General features: G+C 42.0%; 1 protein-coding gene across 6 annotated transcripts in view; it reads right to left on the reverse strand.

Annotated features, from left to right (window-relative positions):
• The window catches only part of MARCHF8 (membrane associated ring-CH-type finger 8), a 103,975-nt gene extending 81,415 nt beyond the window's left edge, over positions 1-22,560 (reverse strand). Inside the window, exon 1 of one of the 6 annotated variants that reach the window (XM_080641783.1) lies at positions 22,401-22,560. The gene's annotated coding sequence lies outside the window, so the exon portion shown is untranslated. Of the gene's footprint in view, positions 1-21,955 lie in introns of all 6 variants that reach the window. The other 5 variants (XM_080641781.1, XM_080641776.1, XM_080641782.1 and 2 more) reach the window with 5 other exon arrangements.
• Positions 22,561-23,017: the final 457 nt, after the last annotated feature.

Below are 23,017 nucleotides of genomic sequence, written 5' to 3' on the forward strand. Positions count from 1 at the left end.
TGATTCAATCTGTGATAAAGAATGAGTAAATCTTACCAAGGACAAAAAAAAAAAAAATAGAAAATCCAAAACCGTGCATTTAATCTTTTAAATCTATATTCCACAAATTACACTTACTCTTTTTTTTTTATTGTGGTAAAAAATAAGTAATAAAATGTATCAAATTAACCATTTTAGGTTTATAGTTTAGCAGTGTTCAATACTGTATATTCACATTGTTAGGAAAAGATCTCCAGAACTTTTTCAACTTGCAAAACTAGAATTCTATGCCCATTAAACGAACGGTGCTTCTTCTTAATACTTCCTATCCATTGCCTATTCTATCCTATACACGTCTCTAGCTACCACAACGGCCTTTGCAGTATAATTCTTCAGACAATAAACCAGCACAATTTTTATTTAAAAAAAAAAAAAAACTAGTTCTTAAATGAACTGTGAGGTCAGAAGTCTGACTATGAACAGAAGATCCAAACACCGATGCAGAGAGGACAGAAAGGGCTGGATGTGGCTTCAGGATCGCTCCAAATAGCATGGAGGGGCCAGAAGAGGCGGCCACAGCTAAGAGAAGTCAAATGAGGCAGCATTGACTATAGAAGCAATAGTCCTTCATGTCTACCTTCAACAGAGGCTTGCCACTCCTCTCGGCATCCTATAACAATGATGGCAAAACCACTGGGAAATACACAGCACCCATCTACCATTCCTTAGATTAGGTACTTGGGAAAGCCCTGCACCAAGCCTTACTCAACAGACTTCTAGTTTCCTTCGCCTATTCAGACCTACAAAATAATAATAATAATAATAACGACGACTTGGTAACAATAACCTACCATAGTGTTAAGTGTTTAACAAATATATAAGAAAAAGGATCAATAGTACTTTCTGCCTATTACTATAGTTTTTATTAACTTTGATATTTCTACCTTTGGAAGATAAACCCTGGTCAATTACTACCTTTGAAAAATCGCTTTCATACCAAATTATTCTTCCTAATAAGCACAATCCCAGCTAAGCCTGCATGGGGGCCACTCTAGGAAAGATAGATTTTTCTTTTTTCCTTTTTTGTGGCAGGGTCAGACTTGCCAAGAGCTTGTTTACACAAACACACACACACACACACGCACACGCACACGCACACGCACATGCACACGCACACGCACACACAAGAAATCTTAGGCAGGGGACTCATTCTAAAGCAAGAGCCTAGGTTTAATCCAAAGAAAGCCATAGAGCATGAGAACAGAGTGTGGCTTGGAAGACAACAAGGTGTCTATCCCTCACACTATGCTGCATAAAACAGGGAGCTGCAAAGAGAGTTAAAGACACTTTTCAAAAAGGCTCTGGGAACAATAACACTTGAGAACTTGGCAGCACAAGCAGCAGCAGCTGTGAGCCACAAAGCTGAGAGGAGCATTGATGACGATGACCATCCTAGTGGCCCCCCCATGATGGCTGCTCTGTGAACACAATGACTACACTGGCATCAATGGTGGCACTCCTGAGGCTGGGCACAGGGTGGGAGCGCCCAGCTGGGCCTTCGGTACCAGCAGACTGTTTGTGTGGGGACGTGTGTGTGCAACAGCCACTATTCACAGTGCAGCTAGAGAGCATCCAGGAAGACAATGGGGGTAAACCACAACGGAACTTACACTCTTCCTCTACTGACTGATTTTTTTTTTTTTACTATTCTATAGTACCACAAACAAAACTTACATTTTGAAGAAATACAATATACATAAAGTAGGACATTTTGAGGCCTAACAAAGAAACTATGTATTAAATACAGAATTTATAATAAAGCCTCATTCATGGTTTGACAATTCTTGCTATTTTAAATCAACTAAATATTCCATGTGAATGTATCTTTAAAAAGAAAAGGTATGGTTTAAAAAGAAATTTTCTGGCAATTTCAATTATTTAGGAATAACAAATTTTAGGAAAGGAATGAAAAACTTTGCCTTGTTCTAATCGTTACTAAATGTATCATAAACTTAAAAGGCCACTGGAGGCAGCACAATGTAAGATTACAAGATTGAGAGTCAGGGAACTTGCTCTGAGATCTGGGCTTGCACCGTCCTGAGCCCAAGCCTGAGCCTGAGCCTGAGAGCTTACTGCTCCCCAGGCCAGGTCCACACACTGTGTATATACTAAGTCAACCCTCGTAATCCATAAGACAGATCCTGCTGTTATGTCCATTTCACCCTGAAGAAACTGAGATCCAGGGAAGTGGACTGGCCTGCTCAGGATTCCTCACTGGTGAGGGCTAGCCCAGAAGGCAGCAAGCAACAAGCCTAGCCACAGACTCTGCTCCAAATCAGCAAGCTCTGAAGACCAGGCCTTCCTTACTTTCCTCATTAGCAGGGCTTCTTGTGTCCCTTTGCCTTTGTTTTTAACTTTAGGGCTCTTACAAAGAACTAGAGGCCTGGTGCACCCTCTCACAATCCGGGACCCCTCGGGGGGATGTCCAACTGCCAGTTTAGGCCCGATCCCGCTGGGATCCCTGTGGGATTGGGCCTAAACTGGCAGTCAGACATCACTCTCGCAATCCGGGACCGCTGGCTCCTAACCGCTCACCTGCCTTATCACTCACCCCTAACCACTCTACCTGCCTGCCTGATTGCCCCTAACTGCTCGCCTGCCTGCCTGCCTGATCGCCCCTAACTGCCTCTACCTTGGACCCTACATCCAGGACCCAGGCTTCCCTCCTCCAGCTGGCCGCAGGCACCCAGGACCCAGGCTTCCCTCCCTCTGGCAGGCCGCAGGCACCCGGGACCCCAGGCCGCTTCGCCCAGGCCCCAGCTTTGTCAGGAAGGACGTCCGGAATGACGTCCAGAAGATGTCCAGTCTATTCAGTCTAATTAGCATATTACCCTTTTATTAGTATAGATGATATAACAAATGTGGAAAGTGTTTTGCAAACTGTACAGTGGTATACAGATGACAGTTAAATGTCTACCATCCAAAAACATACTATGATTTTTTATTTGACTTTGTATTCTAGAACACAGTATTACTGATTCATACAAAAATTGTTTTCAATGGAGACAGACACCAGGGGGGTAAGGGCATGAGTGGGGGTGGGGGGTTAGGACAATGGGAGAATAAGGACACATATGTAATACCTTAATCAATAAAGAAAAAAAATGGAGAAAGAAAAAAAAATTGTTTTTGGTTCATTGGAAATGCTCTTACATTTCAGTAAATATGAACATCACATCTGAGATAAAAACCTCCATTAATATGACTAGAAATCTACATTTCTTTCTTGGCTAGACTCCCAGAAACAAAACAAAAAATTCCAAATGTGCATTACATTTATCACAGTTTTCACACAAGAATAAGCAGGATTGGAATTTTTAATTTCCGAAACTTGCTTTCTAGGGTAGTGAGCCTTTATTTTTATATTGTTCTTGGTTCAAAAAAAGAATACTAAACAGCTTAGAACAGCCGTGGGCAAACTACAGCCCGCAGGCCGGATCCGGCCCGTTCTGCTGTTCTATCCAGCCCGCGGAGCCGAAAGAGCAGAGGGTTCTCTTGCTCTCCCCTCCGCTCCTTCACCAGCAGCAGTGTTAACATGGCAACGTCAGGAAACACAGCTGCAGCAGCTTCTTCTGAGTGGGCGGATTTATATCCGCCCAATCAGTAGAAGGAACAACCTCTCAATCTTCCAGAGGCTCCTTGTAATGCCTGAGGACCCGTCCCCCGACATCACCCTGGGAATGCGTAGACACGTAATGGTGGTGATGTAGGGAGACACGCCCCTGGAGAGCACAGTATCAGAGCATTAGCTAAAAAGAAGACCAACAACACTGTTCCCACTGAAGCTGATGTTTTAAAGATCAAAAACCTTTCAACCCAGTCTACATTGCCATCTACATCTACGTCCCGGGCATAATTTGGAAGTTGCACTAAAGAAAATGTTTAATTTACTGTTTACACATTTTGTTCTTTTCTATTTGTTTTAGTTTTAAATTATTTTATTATATTTAAGTTTAATTTGAAAGGCTTTTGTACCTTTCCTTTGTTAGGCAATTTTATTTTGCCTTTGCCATCTTCAATATAAGGTATGTTATTGTGCTATGATTCCTCCATTTTTTGAAGTTTCAAATTATAATAATTAGTGTTTACATTCTTCTTGTTAAAATGTTTGAAATGAATAAAACTATTGAAAAAAAAAAAAAGACCATACCCTTTTATGTAATGATGTTTACTTTGAATTTATATTAGTTCACACAAACACTCCATCCATGCTTTTGTTCCGGCCCTCCGGTCCAGTTTAAGAACCCATTGTGGCCCTCGAGTCAAAAAGTTTGCCCACCCCTGGCTTAGAATGATATAGGCTACATATGGCACTATGGCACCCAGCTGAGGGAGGGGCTATGGTCAGTCATGTCTTGTTTGCATGAGCCTTCCTTGACCCAACACACAGAGAGCCCTCAGACCCACGGGTAACCAATCCTCTGGCTGGGGAGAGACTAGTTAGGTGAGCTGGCAAGTGAAATCTGGACACACAGGGCCAGAATCCATACTGAGAATTGGGCACATATTAAAGGGAGTTGAAGTTGAAAGAATACATGGAGTGAAGGAAGATCCTCAAAGATTCATAAGCAAGGCCAAGGTCAGAGGAGTTGAGAACCATGAACAGAATACATGAAATAGTAAAAAGATACCATAGAGGATGAAGAAGGCTTCTGGCTCAAGGGAAACATGAAGCAGACTGGAAGAGAAGAGCAGAGATGCAACGAGCATAAGTGTATCTGGTCCCTAGACTTGTGTCAGATCCTCATGGCTTTTCAGCTCCAGTTTCCTTGTGGCCTTAAAAGAAACACTTTTTAAAAGATTCACTTAAGTGAGTTTCTGTTTCTTAATATAAAAAAATGCCTCATTGCTCAACAGGCGTGGCTCAGTGGTTGAGCATAGGCCTATGAACCAGAAGGTCACAGTTCAATTCCCAGTCAGGGCACATGTACTGGTTGCAGGCTCGATCCCCAATAGGGGGTGTGCTAGAGGCAGCCGATCAATGATTCTCTGATTCTCTCTCTCCCTCTCCCTTCCTCTCTGAAATCAATAAAAATATATATATTTTTTAAAATGCTTCAGATATGCTAATATACCAAGATATATTTAAATAGTAAGGGAATGAGGCAAGGAGAAAAAGGAGTAAAAAAAAATCCTATCTAATAAAGAGGGAATATGCTAATTGATTGCCCCGCCCTCAAAGATGGTGGCACCCACAGCCACAAGATGGGGGCGGGCCCGGCCGCTCCACGCGCCTTCCTCCAGAGTCCCCCAGTCCCCTCTGCCCCCCAGCCACCCAGGGCCAGCCCAAGGCACAGGCAAGCCTTGGATGGTGGCTGTCCAGCCACTCATGACCGCCCAAGGCTCAGATAACCAGGGCCAGCCAAGGCTTGCGCTGCCGGCAGTGGCAGCAGCAGAGGTGTGATGTGGCATCGCCTTCCCCTGATCACTGGGTCACCTCCCGCTCCTGAGGGCTCCTGGACTGTGAGAGGGAGCAGGCTGGGCGTAGGGACCCCCCCTCTCCAGTGCATGAGTTTTCATGCACCGGGCCTCTAGTAATAATATAAAAGAAACTGAAGAATATGTAAATGGAAGCATATACTATGCTTGTGGATAAGAAGAATTAACATCATTAAAATGTCCATACTACACAAAGTAATCTCTAAATTCAATGCAATTCCTCTCAAAATACCAATGGCTTATTTCACTTAACTACAACAAATAATCCAAAAATTTACTTGGAACCACAAAAGATCACGAATAGCTACACCAATCTTGAGTAAGAAAAACAAAGTTGGAGATATCACGCTACAAGATATCAAATTATATATACTTCAAGGCTACAGAAATCAAAGCATTATGGTACTGGCATTAAAACACACACAGAGAGCAATGGAACACAATAGAAGCTCAGAAATAAGCCCACACATATAAAGTCAATTAATATATGACAAAGGAAGCAAGAACATACAATCAGATAAAGACAGTCTCTACAATCAATGGTGCTGGAAAAATTGGACAGATAGATGCAAAAAAAATGAAATTAGACCATCTTCTTACACATATACAAGAATAAACGCAAAATGGATTTAAACTACATGTACAACTCGAAAGCATAAAACCCCTAGAAAACATAGGCAGAAAAATATCTGACATTTCTCATAGCAATATTTATTCTGTTATATCTCTTCAGACAAAGGAACAACAACCACAAAAAAGTGGGACTACATCAAACTAAAATGTTTTTGCACAGCAAAGGGGTTTTTGAAAAGACAATCTATTGAATGGGAGAAGATATTTGCAAATGATACATCCAATAAGGAGTTAATATCCAAAATTTATAAAGAATTCATACAACTCAACACCAAAAAAACAATTCAATTAAAAGGTGGTCAGAGGACCTGAATAGGCACTTCTCTAAAGCAGACTAACAGATGGCCAGTAAACATCTGAAAACACCAATCACAGAGAAATGCATATTAAAACCACAGTGAGATATCACCTCTCACCTGTCAGAATGGCTATCATAAATATATTGACAAACATCAAGGGTTGGCAAGGATATGGGGAAAAGGGAACCCTGGTGAACTATTGCTAGAAACTGATAATGTATTATAAAATTGCACACTTGAAACGTATATAATTTTATTAACCAATGTCAGCCCAATAAATTTAATTTAAAAAAAATATCCACACCATCTCACCCAGTGACTCTAGTTCATGACACTATCCGAAAGAAATTGTCTGAACTATGAATTAAAATGTATGCCCAAATATATCCATCAAAGGATATTTACAGTAGCAAAATTCTTTAAAATAAGTTCTACATTAAGCAATAGGAAAAGGGTTAAGTAAATTAGAATATAACATAAAATGCAGTATGCAGTCACTAAGTTATTGAAGTGGGAAGTGTTATGCAATAAATGTTAAGAGAATAAGGTTTATAAAATAAACAGCATTCAGGATGACTGTAACTAGGTTAAAAAAAATGTATAAATCCCAGAATAAAAGTACTAATGACAAACATTGATTATTTTGAAATGAATATTAACAAGGCCTGTGAACACCTGTTCCAAGTCCTGAGTTTACCTATGAGATCCCCATGCCCATCCCTCACCACCAGCCCCCACCCTTCCTGACATGATGTATCAAGCCCAGTTACCTGCCTCACGCCCTGAGCACTCTGAGTGTTTCTTAGGTTATGGCATCATCCCCAGTTGCACTATTTAAATATTTGCCACTTTATATTTACAAATTCTCCCATGTCATTTCATTCATGTAAAAAAAATATTGACTCTATCTAACTACTAAAGTCACCTCAAAAATGAAATCTAAATTGAACATGGAAGTTAATTAAGAAGCAGTTTCTGTTTTCCTTACCCTTTCAAATAAAAAATATTAAGGAGAAAACATCCCTGGAGCTTTCTTTCAAAACCGCTGACTCCCAGCAGGCTCAGACAACATGCAGATGCCACCTACCTGTTTTGTGTGCTAGGACCACCAGTGTCACTCTGTCAGCTCACTTTCATGTCAAAGAACACTTAAGTCTAATCATTAGCTGCCACCAAAAACACACCCATCCGTGTGTTGCAGTGCTCAGCCACTACCCAAGGTCACACCTGACTCCTGCTCTGCCCTATTCCCCACTGATTCCACCTTCCTTTTGGCAACTTTCCACCTCATTAGCTGAGCAGAGCACAATCAGGGGGAGGAGGCTGTGAGCTGGGCTGGCAACATGGAGAAACCAGAGAGTAGGATGACCACAACTGTGGCAGAGGGCTGGCGGAGAGGCATCCATATGTCAGTGGCTCTCAACTTGGGTGCTTTTGGTGCCCAGGGGACTTTTGGCAATGTCTTGGGGCTATATTTGGTTGGCATAACTGGGGGGGGAGGTGCTACTGGCACTAGTAGGAAGAGACCAGGGATGCTACTAAACATACTACAATGCACAGGACAGCCCCACAGCAAAGAACTATCCATTACCAAATGTCAGTATTGCTAAGGTTGAGAAGCCTGCCATAAACTGATTTATCCACTAGTTCACTAGAGTCTAATCCCAACTCATCAGGAACAGGGCACCCAGTGGGTAAAGGAGGCCTGGGATCGTTTAGGAAACACACACACCACCACCACCACCACCACCACCACGAATTGGGGGGTGGGGAGGAAGAGCATTATAATTTAATAAAAGTAATAAGAATACTTTTCCCCCAAGGTTTGCTCCCCCACATATCATATATTTCTTCAAAGACTGCTTCCCAACAGACACTATAAGAAGATAATATTATCAAAACTGCCCAGACTGGTAAACATCTCCAGAGAAGTTGGCAATGCATCCACACAGTCAATGACACATTTAGTTGCATCTCTCTACAGGACCTAAGAACCCAAACTCACAGTTCCCAGCTTTGCTTAAAAGAAAAGTGGCAAGCATTGAAAGATCACTCAAAACAAAGAAAATAATAGTGCTGCTTTTCCCAGATAAATCTTCAAAAACTAAATAAGACTTAAGAAGAGCAACATTTTCAAAACTCAGAACATAGTATTTAGTTTGCACTTCAACCAAAAAAATTACAGATAAAAAAGAATTTAATATATGAATTATCATTATTATAATTCATTTAAAGTTAGTGACCACAACGCAATATGGTTTTTTCCTTGATTACTTTAATAACTTTATCATGCCATGATTTCCACCCATGAGAGGCTAGAAGTTATCAAGCACCATCCCTAGCTAAGGCTTAAATAACTTGGACCTGACTCTGAAGCATCATTTGCCAGTATGACCTTGACCTTTGTCCTTTCAGTGTTAGGAAGCATACAGCACTTAAGGTGGACCATTTCTGTGTTGGACAGTAGTAAGTATTAGAAATGTGTCCATTATGCTGAGTCAATCTATTATTATTTATTTCGCCATATATTAGAAATAAGACAAATCTAATTATTCTCAATTTTACCCTCCACACACCAAGCCTTTTTCTTCCCTGGGTTGTAAAATATGCTCTCCTCATGAACTGTGTCTTAGTTAGCTCAATTATGATTCATGGAAGAACTAAAAGGAATCTTAGAGACGAACCACTTCAAACCCAACCTCAATTTTACAAATGAGCAAAGTTAGGCAGAGAAAGATGAAGCAAGGCTGCTTGTTAGAGGTCAAGCAGTTACTCATAAAGAAAGTAGGGAGGGAAACTCAGGTTTCCTAACTCTTAAGTCTAATACCCTCAGAACTATACCAAGTTGCATTAGTAACAGATTTGACATAATTTTTTAAGTTTTACGATAAAATAAATATTTTCAGTTTAACATGTTAAAAACAAAACTCACATGATCACAACCACTCTATGAAACAGTGTAATTGTTATCATCCCCACTGTATGGATGAAGAAACCCAGGCCTGAGGTCACACAGTAAGTGTTGAAGCTGACTCCAAAGCCTATATCCTTAATCACTATGCCACCTGGGTAAGTACTAGAACATTCCTAACATTATCACAACCAAATTAACAAACTTAAGACTTCCAGTAATTCCTCAAAATTTTAGTGCTTTGCTATAATATAAAAGTTAGCCTTTCTTCAAAAAAAAATGTAGTTTTTAAGAAATCAAGAGAAATTTAAAGGTTTACAGTATGTGCCCTCCTAGCATAAAATAAAGTCATTTTAACTTAAAAATCAAGCTATAGTATTAAAGTATCACCTTCCACATCAACTACCCTGAATTCAATCTAATCCTTCTGGGAGTAGCAGTGAAGGAATTCATTTATGGCATGGAGCTTCTTGAGAAACATTAGCCAAGCAGTTTCATGGTGTCAATCACTTCCCAAAGGCTCTTCCCACATAAGATTGTGTGCCATGAACAAAATGCACACCAATGCCCTAACTGGTTTAGCTCAGTGGATAGAGCGTCGGCCTGCGGACTGAAGGGTCCCAGGTTCGATTCCGGTCAAGGGCATGTACCTTGGTTGTGGGCACATCCCCAGTAGGAGGTGTGCAGGAGGCAGCTGATCGATGTTTCTCTCCTATGGATGTTTCTAACTCTCTATCCCTCTCCCTTCCTCTCTGTAAAAAAAATCAATAAAATATATTTAAAAAAAACAAAACCAAAATGCACACCAAGCAATAACACACACCTTCAGAATAATAAAGCAGGGATTCCAAGATGGCTGCAGAATATGTGGAAGCTACACTCACCTGCTCCCAGCACCAAATCAGATTTACAACTAAATTATAGAGCAATCAACCTGAATAACTAACTGAAGTCTAGCTGAACTGAAATATTATAACCAATGATTTACAGAAGAAGCCACAGAGAGATGGTGAGAAGGGTGAAGATGCAGAAAGGGCTGGACATAACACCCACATACAGCAGCTGAGAGAAGCCAAAGGGATATCTGGGCTGCAAAACTCCCTCCCCCCAGGAGCATGAGGTCTCAACCCCTCACAGGAATTCCCAACCAGAGCAACAGAGATGGGAAGAGCAGCCCACAGCGCATCTGGTGTTGAAAGTCAGTGGGGATTCAGTCTGCTTGGGAGAAAGTGAGTATGTTAGAGACCCAGAGGCCACCTTCCCAGGGTCAAGCTTTCCTATTGTTACAGCACCAGTCTGGGGAGTATACTGCCAGGTCCTCCAACTACTGGGGACTCCACTCTGCCTGCTCAGGTCCTGCAGAGGGGGCTCTGCTGGCTGCACCCAGTAGGGACCTTTGGGGAGCTCTTTTTCTGAAGCTCTTGGCCGAGACTACACAGTGACTGAACTGCGTAGCTTTAGAAAGGGGCTCATTCTTCCCCACCTCCCATGCAGAGCCTGCGCCCGCACCAACTGTTGAATCACTTGGCCTGTCCTTCTACTACCTGTGGGTCTGCCCTGCTGAGTTCAGTCCCATGGGGGGATAAGGGTGCCACACAGAGCTGGGACTTTCTGAGCACGTTTACTGGGAATCAGACAGATGGGTGCTGGGTTGTGTGGATACATCATGTGTGGTGGGGGTCACTCCAATCTCCTCTGGGAGCTCAACCACACTATTCCTCAACAGAGTAATTTGACCTGCCTTTTGGCTGCCAGGGACCCTGCCCTGCTAAGCTCATTCCCGCAGGGGAATGTGGGAGCTTTTCAGAGCTGGGACATTCAGTGCACGCCTCCCTTGGAGGCTTTTGCCCCGGGAAGGGGAAGAAGTGCCCACCCCCTTCCTATAGGCTTACCTCTAATGGGAGACGGTTTAGATCTGCCCTCCAAAGTCCCAGTGTCCACACCCTGCTGAGATCAGCTCCACAAAGGAAAGGGAGTGCTACTTGGAGCTGGGACAATGGTCCAGGATTGGATGAAGTGCTGCGTCCCCTCCTGCAAAACTGACTGGCATCACCCTCCATGGGAGACTCTTTGGATCTGCCCTCCTGAGCCCCAGTGGCCTCCTCCTGTTGTGTTGGCTGCAGAGGGGACAGCTAGCAGCACCCAACCTGAACCTGCAGTGCACTCCTCCTGGAGAAGCTGGAGCCAAGAAGTATGGCCTTAGAGTATGAGCCACTTTCCCCTTATGGAGAGCCTGACAGAGAGACAACCAAGTAGGGGACTTACTAATCCTGTCATCCCAGCCCCAGTCACCCCACCCTACCAAGCTAGTGAACTGTGGAAGGGTTTGTGGGTCATGGCTAGGCTGGGCCCACTCTACAGTCTTTCTACAGAAGGCTCTGGAAAAAGACTAGGCAATCTCAGGGAGAGGAGAGTAATGAACAGGTGGAGGCAAACCTCAGGAAACCTCAGACCTTTTACAGATCTGCCCCCAGCTCTAAGAGGAGGCAGCTGATCCTCCGCTTGGACCCTCCCACGCACTCCCAAGCCAAGTAGTCACAGCCACAAACAGTGAATAGTATAGTAGCTCCAGACAGGTAGGGTAAGGCTGGTTACACACATCTGACATTGACCTGTACCTGAACCCTGCCCAAGTGAAACCAGAACCAACACAACCAATGGGCTTCAGACCACACCAGAGCACAACCGGACTAGCAACACAAGTGCATGTGCAATGGGGGATTCTGAAAGGCACCAGACCCTACTGGGAACAACTTCACCTCTGGGCACAGCCCCTGCACAACAACTCAAACATAGGGATCAAGGTTTATCCTTATAGTCATCTAGCCTGAAGAGTTAACACCAGCCAAGAAAGGATCAAAACAATGCAAGACTCAACTACAATAAGAGGGTGCATAACCCACAAGAAACATTCTTGGAGCACTGAGCTCAGGTGATCTGGAAAATTGTACCACTGAGTCCAACAAGACACCTACATCAAAAAGCCATAACAAGTTTAGGAGCTGTAGCAGATCTACCGAATACACAGGGACACAATGAGGAGACAAAGAAATATGCCCCAAATGAAAGAACAAAAAAATTCCCATAAAAACTATTAAATTAAATGGAAGCAACCAATATAATCAGATGCAGAGTTTAAAAGAATGGCTATAAGGATGCTCAAGGACCTTCAGGGAGAAACAGATGATCTCAGTGAGAACTTAAAGAGATGGTAAGCATTAAAAAGACATAAAAACCATAAAAAAGAACCAGTCAGAAATGAGAATACAATATCTGAAATGAAGAACACACTAGATGGAATCAATAGCACTTCGGTGAAGCAGAGGATTGAATCAGTGATTTAGCGAACAATGTAACAGTAAGCACCCAAGCAGAGCATCAAAAAGAAAGGAGAATTACAAAAAAAAAAAAAAAAAGAGGAAAGTCTAAGGGACCTCCAGGACAACATCAAGCATAAAAATATCCACATCATATGGGTATCAGAAGGAGAAGAGAGTGAGCAAGAGATCAACCAGTGTGAAGAAATTATGTCTGAAAATTACCCTAACATAGTGAGAAAAAAGTCACCCAAGTTCAGGAAACACAGAGAGTCCTAATCAAGATAAACACAAAGAGGCCCACAACAAGACATATCATAATTAAAATGGCAAAGGTTAAAGATGAAGAGAGAATCTTAAAAGCAGCAAGGGAGAAAGAGTTACTTACCTACAAGAGAGCTCCCATAAGGCTGTCAGCTGATTTCTCAACAGAAACACTTCAGGCCAGAAGAGATTGGCATGAAATATTCAAAGTGATGAAAAGCAAGGACCTATAACTAAGACTACTTTCTCCAACAAGGCTATCATTTAAAACTTGAAGGACAAATAGTTTCCCATACAAAAAAAAAAAAAGTTAAATGAGTTCATTACCACCAAACCAGTATGGCAAGAAATGTTAAAGAGCCAGCTTCAAGAAGAAGAAAGAGAGAGAAATAGAAACATAAGTATAAAGAATAAAATGGCAATAAGTACCTATCCTCCTATCTAATAAAAGGGGAATATGCAAATTAACCATCACTCAGTCACAAAGATGGAGGCGCCCATACCCACAAAATGGCAGCGCCCAGTCCTCTCAGCCCCGCCAGAGTCCCCCAGTCCCGGGGGCAGCAGGCCGCTGAGAGCAGGCAGCGTGAGCGGTCTGGCAGAATGCTTGCTTCCTCACCACAGCGACAAGGCAAGCGTTCCGCCCATTTGCGGATAGGCCTCTGGCCAGGCCAGGGCACGGAACACTTGCGTTGTTGCCCCTGGCGATGAGGCAAGCGTTCCGCACCCAGCCGTGGATGGGCCTCTGGGCCACGGAGAGCCTCTGGGCAGTGGGCACGGAGCAGCCAGGCCCCACAGAGAGCTACTGGCACACGGATTCATGCGCAGGGCTACTAGTATATATATATAAAAGGCTACGTGTCCGTCCGTCTAACTGGTAGCTATGATGCACACTGACCACCAGGGGGCCGGTGCTCAACACAGCAGCTGCCATCACGTGCATTGGCCATTTAAAAATAAACAGCACCATGGACCTGGAGCTGACAAACCAACACTCAGCTTCCCCTAAGTGGGACACAGGCCCCGCCACCACCCTGTAGCAACACCCCACCAAATCGCAGCCAACGCTGCCAAGATCCCATGGCACAAAATGTGACCCACAGCCCAGACCAGCCCAGAAACGGTCGCTGTGGGCTCCGGATAATGACGTCACGTAGCAATGCCCGGCTTCCTCTCCCTAGCGACTAGCCTCCTTGGAGTTTCTTCAGCCCAGGAACCCAACTTGCTTTATAGCCAGGTGCAAACATTTTACAGTTAACCAAATGTTTGTGAGTATTTTCTGTGCTTTATCTCATTTGATCCTCACAGAAGTCCTGGAGTAGATAGATAGGAGACTCAGTAGAATCCTATTTTCTTTTCATTAGCAAGACACGAAGAGCGATATTAAAATATTCCTTCTAATTAATTTCCTTTCAATGTGCACGAATCCCATGCACAGGGACACTAGTTAATAATAACCTTAACCGTAAACAAATTAAATGATCCAATCAAAAGACAAAGGGTAGCTGCATGGACAAAAAAAATTGTAACCCATATATATATTCTCTACAAGAGACCCACCTCAGAACAAAGGATATACAAAAAGACCAAAAAAATTAAGGGATGAAAAAAATTTCCATGCAAATGGAAACAAAAACAAAATTGGGCCCTAGCCAGTTTGGCTCAGTGGATAGAGCATCAGCCTGCGGACTAAAAGATCCCAGGTACGACTCCGGTCATGGGCACATGCCCAGGTTGTGGGCTCGATCCCCAGTAGGGGGCGTGCAAGAGGCAGCCGATCAATGGTTCTCTCCCATCACTGATGTTTCTATCACTCTCTCCTTCTCCTTTCCTCTCTGAAATCAATAAAAATATATATATTTTTTAAAAAACACAAAGTTGGAGTAGCTATACTTATATCAGACAAAACAGACTTCAAAACAAATGCCATAAAAGAGACAAATAAGTTCATTGCATGATACTAAAGGGATAATTCCAACAAGAGGAAATAAACATACATGCACCCAACATAGGAGAACCTAAGTATATTTTTAAAATCTAGAAGGAAATTAAAGGAGAGCTCAACAGCAATACAGGCATAGTAGGGAATTTTAATATCCCACTGACATCAATGGATATATCTTCCAGACAATAAATCAACAAGGCAACAATGACCTTAAATGACATAATGAATGGGATGGATTTAATTGATATTTACAGAGCACTTCATCCCAAAGCAGAAGACTACATTATTCTCAAGTACATATAGAACATTCTCAAAGATAGACCCCATGTTAGGACACAAACTAAGTCTTAAGAAATTCAAGAAGATTGTAATCATATCAAGATTCTTCTCTGACCACAACTATATGAAACTAGAAATCAATTACAATTAAAAATAATAATAAAATTATTCAAACATGTGGAGGCTCAAAAACATGCTATTAAACAATGAATGGGGGTTAATAATGAGAGAAAAAAAAGTAGAAATCAAATTACCTGGACACAAATGAAAATGAACACACAGTGACCCAAAATATATAGGACACAGCTAAAGCAGTCCTGATAGGGAAGTTCATAGTATTACAGCCCTATTTCAAGAAGCAAGAAAATTTTCAAGTATAAAATCTAACCCTACATCTAAAAGAACTATAAAAAGAAAAACAAAGCCCAGAATAAGTAGAAGGAAAGAAATAATATGAGGGAGAAAATGACAGAGAGACTAAAACAAACCCCACACAATATGAAAGATCAATGAAACCATAAGCCAGTTCTTTAAAAAGACAAACAAGATTGACAAACCTTTAACCAGATTCATCAAGAAAAAAGAGAGGACCCAATTAAATAAAAGCAGAAATGAAAGAGGAGGATAACAACTGATACCACAGAAATACAAAAGACTGTAAGAAAATACTATGAACAACTATATGTCAATAAACTGAAAAATGTGGGTGAAATAGATAAATTCATAGCAACATACAACCTTCCAAAAGAGAAACAGGAAGAATTACAAAATCTAAATAGAGTAATCACAACTAATGAAATAGAAGCAGTAATAAAAAAATAAGTAAATAAAAAACTCCCAGTAAACAAAAGTCCTGAACTGGATGGCTTCACACTGTGAACTTTATCAATCATTCAAAAAAGAACTAACACCTATCCTTCTGAAACTAGTCCAAAAAATTCAAGAGAAAAGAAGACTTCAAAACTCTTTTCACAAGGCCAGCACTATCTTAATTCCAAAACCAGATAAAGAAAGACACTACAAAGAAAAAAATTATAGGCCAATCCTAAAATCCTCAACAAAATATTAGCAAACTAGATGCAGCAATACATTAAAAAGATCATACACCATAATCAGTTGGGATTTATTCCAGGGATACAAGGTTGGCACAATATTTACAAATAAATGTGATACATCATATAAACAAAATGAATTTAAAAAATCACATGATCCTATCAATAAATGCAGAAAAAGCATTTGACAAAATCCAGCACCTAGTCTATATATATAAAAGCCTAAGCAACCAGCCAACCAGCCAACCAGCCGACCAGCCGACCGGCCAACTGGCCAACTGGCTGGTCGCTATGACACGCACTGACCACCAGGGGACAGACGGTCAACACAGAAGTAGAAACATGGAACAGATTGATGAATCTCAGAGGGAAGGGGGGAAGAAGGCAGGAAGAGATTAACCGGTGGGGCCCCTCGGCCAGGCCTGCACCCTCTCACAATCCGGGGCCCCTCAGGGGATGTCAGAGGCCCAGTGCACGGATTTGTGCACCAGTGGGGGTCCCTCAGCTGGCCTGCAGGGATTGGGCTGAAACCGGCTCTCCGACATCCCCTGAAGGTCCTGGATTGCAAGAGGGTTCAGGCCAGGCCAAGGGACCCCACTGGTGCATGAGTCCATGCACCGGACCTCTAGTCTATATATATAAAAGGCTAAGCGGCCGGCCAACCGGCCAGTAGCTATGATGTTCAGTGACCACCAGGGGGCAAACGCTGCTGAGTGACAGCAACTTTGCAGAGTGCCCTCTCGTATTCCAGGACTCCTCTGATCCCCGCAAGCCAGGCCAGAGGGACCCCACTCACTCCACAGATGGCCTTTGAGCCCCAGCACTGTCCCAGGTGCGGCCGGCCGGGGAGGGACATTGGAGGTTGGCTCCAGGGCGTGTCTGACGTGTCTTACCCAGTCCTGCCCTGCTGGCCACCTTCTAATTAATTTCCTTTCAATGTGCATGAATCTGTGCACCAGGCCTCTAGTTTACGATAAAAACTCTCCGCAAACTGGGAACAGAGGGATCATACCTGAACATAATAAAGATCATATATGACAAACTCACAGCCCTATGACCCAGCAATTCCACTTCTGGGTATATATCTGAAGAAACCTGAAACACTAATTTGAAAGCACATATGCACCACTTTGTTCATTGCCATGTTATTTATAATAGCCAAGATTTAGAAGCAGCCCAAGTGCTCATGAGTAGATGAGAAGATATAAAAGCTCTGGTACATTTACACAATAGAATACTATTTGGCCATAAAAAAGAAAGACTTACCTTTTACAACCGCATGGATGGACATGGAGAGTAATATGCTAAGTAAAATAAGCCAGTGAGAGAATGAGAAATTCCATGCTTTCACTTACATGTGGAATCTAATGAACAAAATAAAATAAAATAGAAACGGACTCATAGATACAGAGAACAGACTGACAGCTGGTCAGAGAGCAGGGGTACTAAGGACTGGGTGAAAAAAGTGAAGTGATTAAACAAAACAACAACAACAAACTCACAGACACCAACAACAGTATGGTGATTACCAGATGGAAAGGGGAAGTAGAAGAGGGTAAAGGAGAAATAAATGGTGATGGATGGAGACTTCACTTTGGCGAACACACAATACAATATACAGATGATATATTATAGAATTGTACACTTGAAACCTATATAATTTTCTTAATCAATGTCACCCCAATAAAATCAATTTTTAAAAAATTTTTAAGTTCCTCTGCAGTCAATTCCCCCCCACCCACCTCTGACCCCAGTCAACCACTAATCTGCTTTATTACTGACTAGAGGCCTGGTGCACGAAATTCATGCCCTGCGTGGGGGGGGAGGAGGGCGTTCCCTCAGCACGGCCTGCACCCTCTCACAGTCCAGGACACCTCAGGGGATGTCCACCTGCGGGGAGTGGGCCTAAGCCGGCAGTCGGACATCCCTCTCGCAGTCCGGGACCCCTCGCTTCTTACCACCCACCTGCTTGCTGCTCCTTACTGCTTGGCTCGCTGCTCCTTAGCGCTGCCATGGAAGGCAGGAGAGGCTCCCACCACTGCTGCTGTGCTCGCCAGCCATGAGCCCGGCTTCTGGCTGAGCAGCACTCCCCCTGTGGGAGTGTACTACCAGGGGGCAGCTGCTGCGTTCAGCATCTGCCCCCTGGTGGTCAGTGCGCATCATAGCAATGGGTCATTCTGGTCATTCCGCCATAACCGTCGCTTAGGCCTTTATTACATAGGTAATGGTCGCTTAGGCCTTTATTATATACATTAAATGGTTTTGGGGGGTTTTGGCTCTAGCACAAATATGAATGGAATTATATAGTACACATTCTTTTGTGTCTACTTCTTTTGCTCAGCATAATGTTTGCTAATGTCATGCTGTGACATTATCAGAAGTTTCCTTTTTACTGCTTGGTAGTATTTCATTGTGTACTTATTGACAGACATTTGAGCTATTGCCATGTTTGATCTCTAATCATTGGGGCATAAATCATTTGTAATGCAAGTTTTTATTTTATAATCAGGGGTGGAATTTCTGGGTCATAGAATAAGTGTATGTTTAAGTTAATCAGAAACTGCTGAACTTTTTCCAAAGTGCCTGTATCATTATACATTCCTACTAACAATTTATGTTGTTCCTACTACTCTATATCCTCATCAACACTTCATATTGTCAGTCTTTTCTATTTTAACCATTCCTGTAGGCTAAATGTTGTTATACTTTTGACCTGCATTACCCTAAATAACTAGATATGTTGAAAAATTTAAATGTGCATATTGGAAACTCAAATATCTTCTTTTGTGAAGTATCTATCCAAATCTCTTTACCAATATTGTAAATTGAGTTGTCTGCTTTCTTATTAGTGGTTTATAGAGGTCCTTTATAGTCACTGGATAAAAGTCCTTTGTCATATATATGAATTGCAAGTATTTGCTCCCAATTAGTAGCATATCTTTTCTTTTTCTTAACAGTGTCTTAATTTTTAAGTTTAATTTAACATTAAAAAAAACATATTGTTGGGGGGTGGGAGCGGCCGGGGAGAGGTCAACGGGAGAAAAAGGAGACTCATGTAATACTTTAAACAATAAAGAATTTGAATTTAAAACAAACAAACAAAAAAGTATTGTTAGTGCCTTTTGTATCAGGTATAAGACTGAATACTTTCCCCTTCAGAGTGGGAACAAAATGAGGATGTATGCTTATCACTTCTATCATAATACTGAATTTGAGGTAGACAGTGCAATAAGGAAAAGAAAGGAAACAAAAAAAAGAGAAGAGAAAGGGGAAGGAGAAAAAAGGACGTAAGAAGGGAGGGAGGGAGGGAGGAAGTGAAGAAGAGGGAGGGAGAGGGAGGGAAAAAGAGTGAAAGAAAGCAGATAAGGAAGGTACTGTACAGGTATACTGATTGGAAAGGAAGAAGTATAACTGTCTTTTCAATGCTTGTAGGTATGGAAAATTCTAAAACCCTAAGCAAAAGAATAATAGAATAAGTGAATTTAAAATGGCTACAAGATATAAAGATAATATACAAAACCAACTGTATTTCTACATATTAGCAAGGAACAAGTGGAAAAGGATTTTTACTCCCTTTTATAATAAAATCAAAATATAAAAAAATGAAGATAAAAATTTGACAAAATATGTGCATGGCATGAATACTACAAAACTAAAAAAAAATGTTGCAAGAAATTATAGAGCCCTGGCTGGGTGTCTCATTGGTTAGAGCATCATCCGTACATCAAAAAGGTTTCAGGGCACATACCTAGGCTGTGGGATCAATCCCCAGACACACACACACACACACACACACACACACACACACACTCTCCCTCTCTCTTCCTCTCTAAAAATGAATAAAGATGTCCTCAGGTAAGGGTTAAAAAAAAAAGAAACTGGAGAGATATACATATCTCATTCATGGATTCAAAGGTTCAATATTAAGATAGCAATTTCCCACAAACTGATCTAGTGATTCAAGGCAATCCCAATTAAAATCCCAAAAAGTTTTTGAAACTAAAAAGCTGATTTTAAAATATTTATTAAATGCACAGAACCTTTGAAAGTAAGGAACAAAGTTGGAGGATTTATACCAACCAATTTCAAACCATACATAAAGCTACAGTAAGAAAGACAGTATGGTATGACATATGGAGAGACATACAAATCTCTAGGAGAGGGAGTCTAAAAACAGACCCACACAAATATCATGAGTAGATTTCCAACAAAAATACCAAGGCAATTCAATAGCCAAAGGATAAGAAATTCAAAAGGGAAAGGATAATCTTCAACAAATACCATCAAAAATATTGTGTATCCAAATAGGAAAATGAAGAACCTAGACCCATACCCCACACCACATATCCTAGCAACCCCTAAAAATAGATCATAGACCTAAAGATAATAACTAAAACTATAAAACTTTTAGGAGAAAATTTCTATGGTCTGATTTTTTCAAATAGTATTTCAGGTATTTTTATATGTTAATTTTTGTAATTAATAAATATATACCTTTTGCATTTTGAAAAAGGCAAGTAAAATACAGGACCGAGAATCCTTTCAAACTTTTAAAACATGTCTTCATGTTTAAAATCAAATTTCACAACTCACTGTGAGTCCCTTATCCATATACCATAGTCATACACTCTTTCTTCAATTGACATACAGAAATATTCAGAGGAAAAGAACAAAAATCTTAACTTCCAGTAAGAAGTTACCTCCTAGGGAACTGCAGTTTTTCCTCAATAATTATTTTTTGAGTGCCTTTGCTAAAGTCATAAATAATCAAATCTGCCTAAGATATAATACCATCTATAATTTTAAGTATAAAACAGCTACCAGATCCATTTTAAATATAAAACAGCTACCAGATCATGACAATATGAAAAATGGTCTGTACTGCCAAATGGTCTAGAAATGGCCTGTCCTGGTTGAGATTCATAATGCATCACACAGAGATTACAACTTTTAAAAATGAAAATAAATTTAAACTATTCTAAACATAATGCTCAGCCCAATAATTTAGAGGATACTTCCAGAAACATATTATTACCTACTAGTCATAAATTGTGTTTAACAAAATGATGGATAAGAGTCAATTATAGTTTCACACAACACCAAAATTTAAAACAATACATAATGCATTGTTTCTGCCCATGTATTATATATTGTGCATAACAAATTACCCCAAAACTCTGGTTTAAAACAATGAACATTTATTATCTCACAGTTCCTACGATCTCAATATCTCTTGCAAAAAGTCTTCCACTTCCATTTTGTGCCTGAGCAACTAAACCAGCAATGAGGCAGGAGGTCTCCCAATAATCTCCCATGGGACTGGGGTGCAAGAAAACATGGAAAGAGAAAAATCTTCATTGGAAAATGTGGGGCCTTTTCCCAGTATATATGAGAAATACATGAATTGTCTAACTGCATGACAGTCTAACAAAATCAAAGGAAAAGTGAAACTGCACAAAGGCAAAGGATTTATCTTCCGAATCCCATCAAATTAGCAAAAACACAAAACATTTCCTCAACTCTAACGGCTCTTCTTAATCTGTGTTCTGAGACAGATAAAGGTTTCTTTTTATCATTTTACAAATTGGGTTTCCAAATAAGGTTTTAAGAAAGAAGGTTCCGTTACATTTTTTTCAAAAAAACAACAACAATAACATAAACCATTGTGACTTTATCTAAGTTTTCATTAAAAACTTCATCCAGGTGAACAAGAATCCAAATATTGTCGGATGAAAGATTTAAAGAGAAACAAAAGCGTAGCAATTAAAACGATCTACCTAAGCTTTCCCTCTGTAGCTTCCTATGTATGCACGTCTCTCGAGATCACACACGTCAGAGGGTAAGATCGCAGTCCGGACTTTCATTTTACGGATTAGGGAAACTCATCCAAGGGCTAGGGCTGACTTGTCCCAGGTCTCAGGACCTTCAGGGCTGGACTTCAACAGGGACTCCCCGCGGGCTACCCACCAGGGCCCTAGGCGCGCGACGACCCTGCGCCCCGGCTGGGTCCGGCCCCAGCGCAGCCTGGAGCCCCGCCGGGCCCGAAGGCGCAGAAGCGGAGCCGCCTCCGCCGGCCCACTTGTCGCCGACCTCACGGCCGCGGCCACACCCCCGGCAGAAAGCTCCCCAGCGCTGGGACGCTGCAGGGACAGCAGGTGCGCGCGGCGTGGGGCCCGGCGCCGGGCGCTGCGCAGGGTCGGCCGGCACGATTACCTCGATTACCTCGGACAGGCGCTGCGCTCGCGGCGGGGCCGCCGGGGCCGCCGGGAACTAGTGGGAGACGCAGACGCTGCAAGGACGCAGCTCCAGCCCCTCGGGCCTATTTACACGCCTTGGCTGGAGGACGCAGAGGCCTGTCACGTGACGCGAGCATCACGTGCTCGGCCGGTAGGGCGGAGGTGTTGCTGGGCAACGACGGCGCGCTTGGGCGGCGGCCGAGGTACGGGGGCGCCTGTGTGCTCCCTCCTCCTGGCGTATGTCATTAGTGTTTGGGAAAAGGGGATTTGTCCCAGCAGTAGGATGTTGAACTTCGAGAAAAGAAATGGAAAACTTCCTTATCCAAAGCTAACAAATGGAGAGCACAGAAATAAGCAATAATTGTTTTGTTTGCCTTAAGGAACACTCTGCGTTCGCTCCCTAATCTGGAGTGAATGGCTATGCCCACAGCCTGCCTCACTCCTCCATCGTGGAAAGGGAAGGCTTATGGAACTTTCAACTTTTATCTTAAATTTAGTTTTCATGGGAATTAGTCTTTGTATGTGTAAATACAGACATACCTAACGTAAGTATTTCTCAGCTTTCGCCCACATAAACTTAGTCACTTTGTTTTTAGTGACTAT

The sequence above is a fragment of the Plecotus auritus genome (assembly GCF_963455305.1).
Source record: "Plecotus auritus genome assembly, chromosome: 9".
Classification (NCBI taxonomy): domain Eukaryota; kingdom Metazoa; phylum Chordata; class Mammalia; order Chiroptera; family Vespertilionidae; genus Plecotus; species Plecotus auritus.